Below are 6,820 nucleotides of genomic sequence, written 5' to 3'. Positions count from 1 at the left end.
AAGGGGGGGGGGGAAGACCTCTTGACCAGCGCGGGTTCATCGGCGGGCCAATCGTCGGGGAATTACCGATTTCGATATCGTCAACGATCCTTCGATCCCCGCCAGTGGTTCTCAGCGGGCCAATTCCGCGCGGAGAGCGGCCGCTCGCGTCGCCTGTTGTATCAAAATGACCGACCGTTCGCGGAGGTTGCTTAATTTATACCGAAAGGAGCGCTCCCGTGGAAACCAGCACCGTTCGTCGCGCGAATCGAAACGACACCGAGTGCTTTCTACGTGCTCGCTTCGATCGACACGCACGCTTTTTTCCGGGATATCGCGTCAGCACAACGGGTCTCTCTCTCTCTCTCTCTCTCTCTCACGTTACGATAGTCCTCATCGACGCGATGTGTATCGACGGTAGCGTTTAAATACCGTCGGGAGGGATGAGGTCTCGTTCCTTCGAGGCGAGGGTTAGTTTAAGGGCCGTTCGAGAATCGGTAGCCTCTCCGGCGATGTTTTATTTTATCCTCTTCGCTCCATAAGATCGCATTCTTTACGACCCATTAGACGAATTCATTACCGGCCCCGGGCAATAGGTAGGTGAGGTCCGTAAGCCCTCTTTTCTCCCTCCCTCCCTCCATCTTTCTCTCTCTCTCTCTCTTACTCTTTCTCCCTCTTCATCAGTTACCCTCCCCCTTGCCCACCTGTCCTCCTCCTGTCGCTTTCTCCCCCTTCCGCCTCTTTACGTTTTCTGTCTTACACACTTTTATTCCATTCCTCGTCTCTTTTCTTCCTTTTCCTTCGGCGCTCGCCTTATGCGCGCGCGGCATTTCTTCATCGTTTTCGTCTCGAATCGGTGACTTGTTCCCTAACCCGGTCCCCTCCTCCCAAAGCCCCTTCTGAGCACAGACCGAAGGGAGGAAAGGGAGAGAGAGAGAGAGAGGTCGCTTCGTAATTATTATTCGAATGGTCGATCGAGCCGGAGCGCCGATCAGGCGTATATGTACGTCCTATGTTTACGATAACGTCGCCCAATTGATGCGCCGGCTGATGCACCCGGCGATTTAGATAGGGAAATCAGAGGCGATGCACCGATTCGAATTGAATGCACTGGCGATTACCAAGAGCGTGTACGCTCGATCGACGGTTTTTGTTACAGTATATATCGCGGGCTATCTTCGCGCGCAATTGCGCGCGCGACGATAACCGTCGTTCTTTCCGCCGTTGCGCATTATCGGACGCGCGGCGTTTTAGCGCTCGCGCGGAATCACTCGACGCCGCCGCCTCCTTCTTTCGGATCGACGCTCCGCGATCATTATGCTTGAGTAATTATGCACCGTTGACCGTGGCGTGGTAACGGGCGACTTCCGGCAATCGAGCGCCCACGGCCGCTTTAATAGCTCGGCCTCTCGTGGAATCGGGAGAGCCTTATCGAGGATTTATTGGTCGCTCGCTAAGATAGAGCAAGATTTAAATTCTTTATCGTTACCGTTACCCATCCGTCTTGGCCCCGCTTCGCTCCGCTCACGTTCTCCCCGGGTTTCGCTGGTCTCATCGCTACTCCCCCTTTCCGGCCCTTCACAAATCCTCCTTCACGCTTTTCTTCGCTACCCGAACGAGCTGCTCTCTCTCTACCCTTGGCCCGGCTTTACCTTCGAATTTGGACAAACATCGGATCGTAAATTCTCCCTTTTTTAACGCGATTTCGCGAGCATCGACGAATCACCGGCACGCGAATCTACATTTTGCACGCGTTAGACAAAGAAGGTGGGAGAACACGGGAGAGAGAGAGAGAGAGAGAGGGGGGGAGACGCACGTTGCGTTTTTCCGACTCGTAAAATCGACCGCGTTTAATTTTATGATAGTTACACCCGTAACGTTTTGTATTTTACGCGTGTACTCCGATGACGTAAACAGGAATCGTATGGACCGCGCGATCGCACATTCGAAATTCTCGTATTTTTTCCGGAAAAAAAGTGGCAGAGAGGGGGCGGCGGGGGAATCGAAATTACATCTCCCGGTGTCTCAAATTTCCATCCCATCTCATATTCTACCTTCTCCTCTGCATTATGTTTTAATATTATATCATATTTCGCGTTATATTAAATTATATAATTTAAATTTATCCGGCAACGCGTACGAAAAAAACGAAACCAGGTCAGCGCCGTGCGGCGCGCATTCGGAAAATGTTCCGGAAATGTATATTCCGCGCGTCGTTAGAAAAAAATCGCTTTATTCTGAAACTAATCGTTCGTAATTCGAGCCGATGTTCCAGAATAGAGGGCTCGCTCGGAGGGATCGCGACGGCATCACCGCCGGCGAGCCACCCTTGAGGAGTAAGCGAGTAAAATAAGGAACGGAGGCGCGCGCGGGGCGTGAGGGAGCCGCTCGGCGCTGTATCAATTCATTAGCGCATTACGGTTAAAATAAAAGTATCCGCGTATCTGCGGCATGCGGCGTATCTCTTATGAAGAGGACGAGTAGTGGCCGACCGGTTTCTGCGGCTCCCTACCCACCTTTCCCGCTCCTCCTTCTCCTCCTCCCCCCTTTCCCCCGGCTCCTCGCGATGTTCTCCTCTGTGTCGCCGTTGTCCCTTCGGCTCCTTCAGCGGACCGACCTTCACCGTGATTTGCTGGCTGGCGACCACCATCCAGCGACTCCAAGTCGTCATTATGCACGGCAAATGGTGAAAAAAAAAAAAGGGTTAAATAAAAAAGAGAGACGACGAGAAGAGACGACGCGCGAATCCAGCTAGCGTGGGTGAGAGGGGTGAGAAGGAGCGGAGAGCAGGAGGAAGAGGAGGAGATGGAAGAGGAGGAGGAGGAACAGAGAGGCGGGCGGGACGATCGGGGAATTCGTTGGATTCAACGGAGGGTCCGAAGGCGAGCGGCGGCCTTGAGGGAGATGATATCTCGCGGAACGTCTCCCGGCTGATAAGCGAAATCGTGCGCTCGTAATGTGGCGTACAGAGTCGCCGGTTTATCTAGTTTATCCGCCGGCCGTGTCTATTCTTTGCGGCTAACATACGCGGGGGTGAGTTTGATACCGATGCGGTACATTCGATGCGGTATTGTATGGCACCGAATTAGCGAGCGTACACGCGTACCACTCCGCGTACTCCCCGCTATATTAAGGATCTCTTCTCTCTCATTTTCTCTCCGACGAGTTCGCAGGCGTAAATTTCGAGTGCCATCTCCGCGAAGAGGCAGGGAGATAAGCCGTGCTTGCGCACGTTGCGAAGCAGACGGATACCGGTATTTCTAATTAATGCAGGCATCCGTCGAAAGAAAGCGAAAAGTGGTTTCGCGCTAACGATCGTGCGTCGATAGCGGAGAATTCGCGCTATTAGTCGGACACTCTTAACGAGCGTGCGCGCGTTGCTGCTCGTCGGTCGCCCGTTTAGAGACGCGTTCGGTGACAAATTGTCCCGAGCTGGTACTTACGTAGTGAGTACGCGCGTCCGGCGAATACATTCTGCGCTTTTGCTCGTCGACCGTGGCTCGGATTAATAAGAATTAACCGAGACTCCTCTCTCTCTCTCTCTCTCTCTCCTGAAATAGGCAAAATGCGATGTCGTTCACCGCGAGCATGCCTCGCGTCGGTTACACTAAGGGGGTAAGTCGGCGGTCGGAGGGGACGGGGGGGAGGATCATTGGTGCTGGGATTTCTCGTTTTCGGACGAGGTGGAAAAAGCGGGCGCTAGTGAGCACACGTTCTTAGTTTATAACATATATATTTATTTGAGCTTTAATTGCATTTTAAAATACAACCGAAATAATTAAATAATGACAAATCTGGTAAAATGGTTTCAAGAGTTCGCGTATACATGATGCATATCTTTGTGGTTGCGTGTTTGTAAGTAGGTAGGTACGTTTCGAGCGTATCATTCGCACGGCTGGCTGTTCCTTTCCTCGAGTGTCACCGCGACAATGTGTGTGCATGTCCTTACGGTATGTCCTTACGGTGTGTATGCGCGCGTGTGTGTGTGTCTCTCTTTCTCTCTCTCTCTGTGTCTGTGTCGTATTTGTCGCAGCCACGTAATCGTCTCGCGTTACGTTCGTGTCACACTCCCAGCAGTCGTATATAATTACAATAATAATATTAATATTATTATTATATGTCGATAAATACTTTTAAAGTCCGCGATGGAAGAATTAGAGTTTACAAGAAATACGTATACAAGTATGTTCCGTTCTTTTTCCGGTCTTCCTTGTTAAGGACCGTACGTAGCTGCTCAATCTTTCCCACCTGTGTTTCAACTGTTTCATTCTCTCGCGAGTATTCTCTCTCTCTCTCTCTCTCTCTCTCTCTCATACTTTCTCCCTTTCCTCGAAACTGTCACTCTATCTTTCTGTCTCTCGACTCTCGCGCGCATTTTCTCCTACTCTTTCACTCTTGTCGTCGTAACATTCGTACTCAAATCCAGTCACGCCCAGTGCTCCGCATTTATCACTGCATTCTCCGCCACGCGCATCATCGTAATATAATAATCGTAATTATAATCAATATACACAGTATTCGCGATAATTCGAGTGATAATAATGACAATATTTTACACGTAAAATGACGCGTTGGCTCGCTCCTGGCGCAATAAATATTATTTGAACAAAGAAAATTTACAATGGTCTACACGTACGTTACGTCGAGAAAATCTGCGTTCTTCGACGACGCATCATTTTCTCTTTCTCTCTCTCTCTCTCACTCGTCCTTTTTCTCTCCCTCTGTCGTTCTCTCGCTCTTACTCGCATTCTTTCTTTCTCTCTCACACACACACACACTCTCTCTCTCTCTCTCAGACTCCAGTCTCTCACACACGCATTTGACTCGCGCGTACTTATTCAATTAATCGCGAGCCTCGCTATTGCACCGCATCTCCGCATCCTTCGGCTCTTGTCGCTTCTATACTCGCTCGTGTATCTCCCACACCTTCGATTCGCAGCAGTCATAACGCTCTCCGAGGCGGCGCACTCGTCCGTCCCCGCGAGCAAACTCACCGATTTTTCGTAGTAATAAGTATCAACAAAGAGATTCCTATACAGGGTCGAACCCTAGCCTATCCTATGCGCTAATAAACTACGACCTTACGATCTAAAGGTATACATGGTGACGATCTTACGACAAGTGATAGGCAAGCTTTCTCCTCTCGTTTCGTTTTCTCTCGTTCTAGCTCTCTCCATCTTACTTTTCCTCTTCTTCACTTCTCTTTATCCTTCTCTCTCTCTCTCTCTCTCTTTCCCTCACCCTCTCTTCCTCGCTCTTTCCTTCTCTCTGCGATCTAACCGATTTTTGCAGTATCCTTCGTCTCACGCGATCTCCCTCATCTCACGTCGTAAACGTCCTTAAGTATTTATAAAATCACAAACTTGGCCGCGTGCCGAGCCCCGTGACTCAGCAGTGCCGCGAGATATGGTGGCATCACAATTTAATTAACGCTCGTTCAACACCCACATCATCGTCACACCCTCTCACGTTCCTTGGGCACAAAGGAAAATCGGATTCGTTGGGACAATTTGTTAATTCGTATGTGCCGACGGAAAGGAAAATACGAAAACAAAAAACGGAAAGAAGAAAAAGAAAAACACCAAAGGCCAGACGTGTGCTGCGGGAAAATTCTAACGATACGAAAGGTCGACTGTACGAAGTTGCGCGCGTCCTGCCTTACACTCTTATTCCCATAGCGACCGAGGAAGAATTCTTCGAGAAAGCGGGGGAAACCCTCTCGCGAGGTTTCCCACACATTGCACGCGATCTATAGCGAGTAGAAAAAAAGACATTCGAAACGATTACGCGCGCACTGTTTTATTCTAGAGTACAATCCTCTTGTAACGACTATGAACGGAGTAAGTGTTGAAAGAAGAGAGGGGATCGGTGCAAAAAAAAAAAGGAAGAGACAAAAAAACAACAAGAGAGATGCATACAAAATAATGTAGTTCGCGAGATGATTGCCTCTCTCTCTCTCTCTCTCTGTTTCTCTCTCTTTCTCTCTCCGATGTAGAGATTTTTCGTTTTCGACTGGTCGCACGCGCACGCTAATCGTGCACGTCCGACCCAGGAATGATAAGATGCGTCCTCGATGACAGACAAAACAATCGCCAAAAATGGAAAAGGAGCCGCGGGTTGCGTGTTGCATCGCGCGTTTGCAATTACTCCCGCGTGTGAGAACGAAATTCGTTTACTATAATAATATAGTCGCAACACGGCGAAGTCTTTTTGACGAAGGTATCCACATTTAGGCTGAAAGAGTGCGGTGGCGAGGCTTTCGACGCTTGTGTAGCGGTGAGTCACGGCTGCCAACGTATGATTGCGTATTATATTTCCGCGTGTTCTTCGTCGAGCGAGTGTAACGCCGAGACGAGACACGCGAGGCGTGACGGATTGATATCTCTCGGAGAAGATCGATTTGAGGAGAAGGTGGTTTTACAATGAAGCGTTTACGGCTGAAACGCGCCCCGAGGTTCGCATTTATCGGTCGCGATCCTTCCGCCATTATTGGGCGCAAGCACCGCGCTCCCGTTAAATATCCCCCCCCCCCTCCCTCGAAACTCCGCGCGATTTTCGGAACACTCAAAGCTGATGCGTCGCGCGTGCCTCGTTCCGCGTAGGTTTCGAGAGATGTTCGGTCGCGTACTCGCAAGAAAATTGACGATAAAGACTACGAACGTCGAGATGCGATCGATCCCTCGTTCTCACGGGCAGCGATAATGCGCGCGAATAGAACGCGATCTCTCTCTCTCTCTCTCTCTCTCCCTCTCCCGAACGTTTATTGTTGTGAAAGGATAATCGGAGGAAAACTATCGGTTATACGTTTGCAGACTTCATCGGCGAACTCTCTCTCTCTCTC

This window comes from Dinoponera quadriceps, unplaced genomic scaffold (genome assembly GCF_001313825.1).
Source record: "Dinoponera quadriceps isolate SergipeBrazil2010 unplaced genomic scaffold, ASM131382v1 scaffold1750, whole genome shotgun sequence".
Taxonomy (NCBI): domain Eukaryota; kingdom Metazoa; phylum Arthropoda; class Insecta; order Hymenoptera; family Formicidae; genus Dinoponera; species Dinoponera quadriceps.
Note: the sequence above shows the minus strand (reverse complement) of the source record.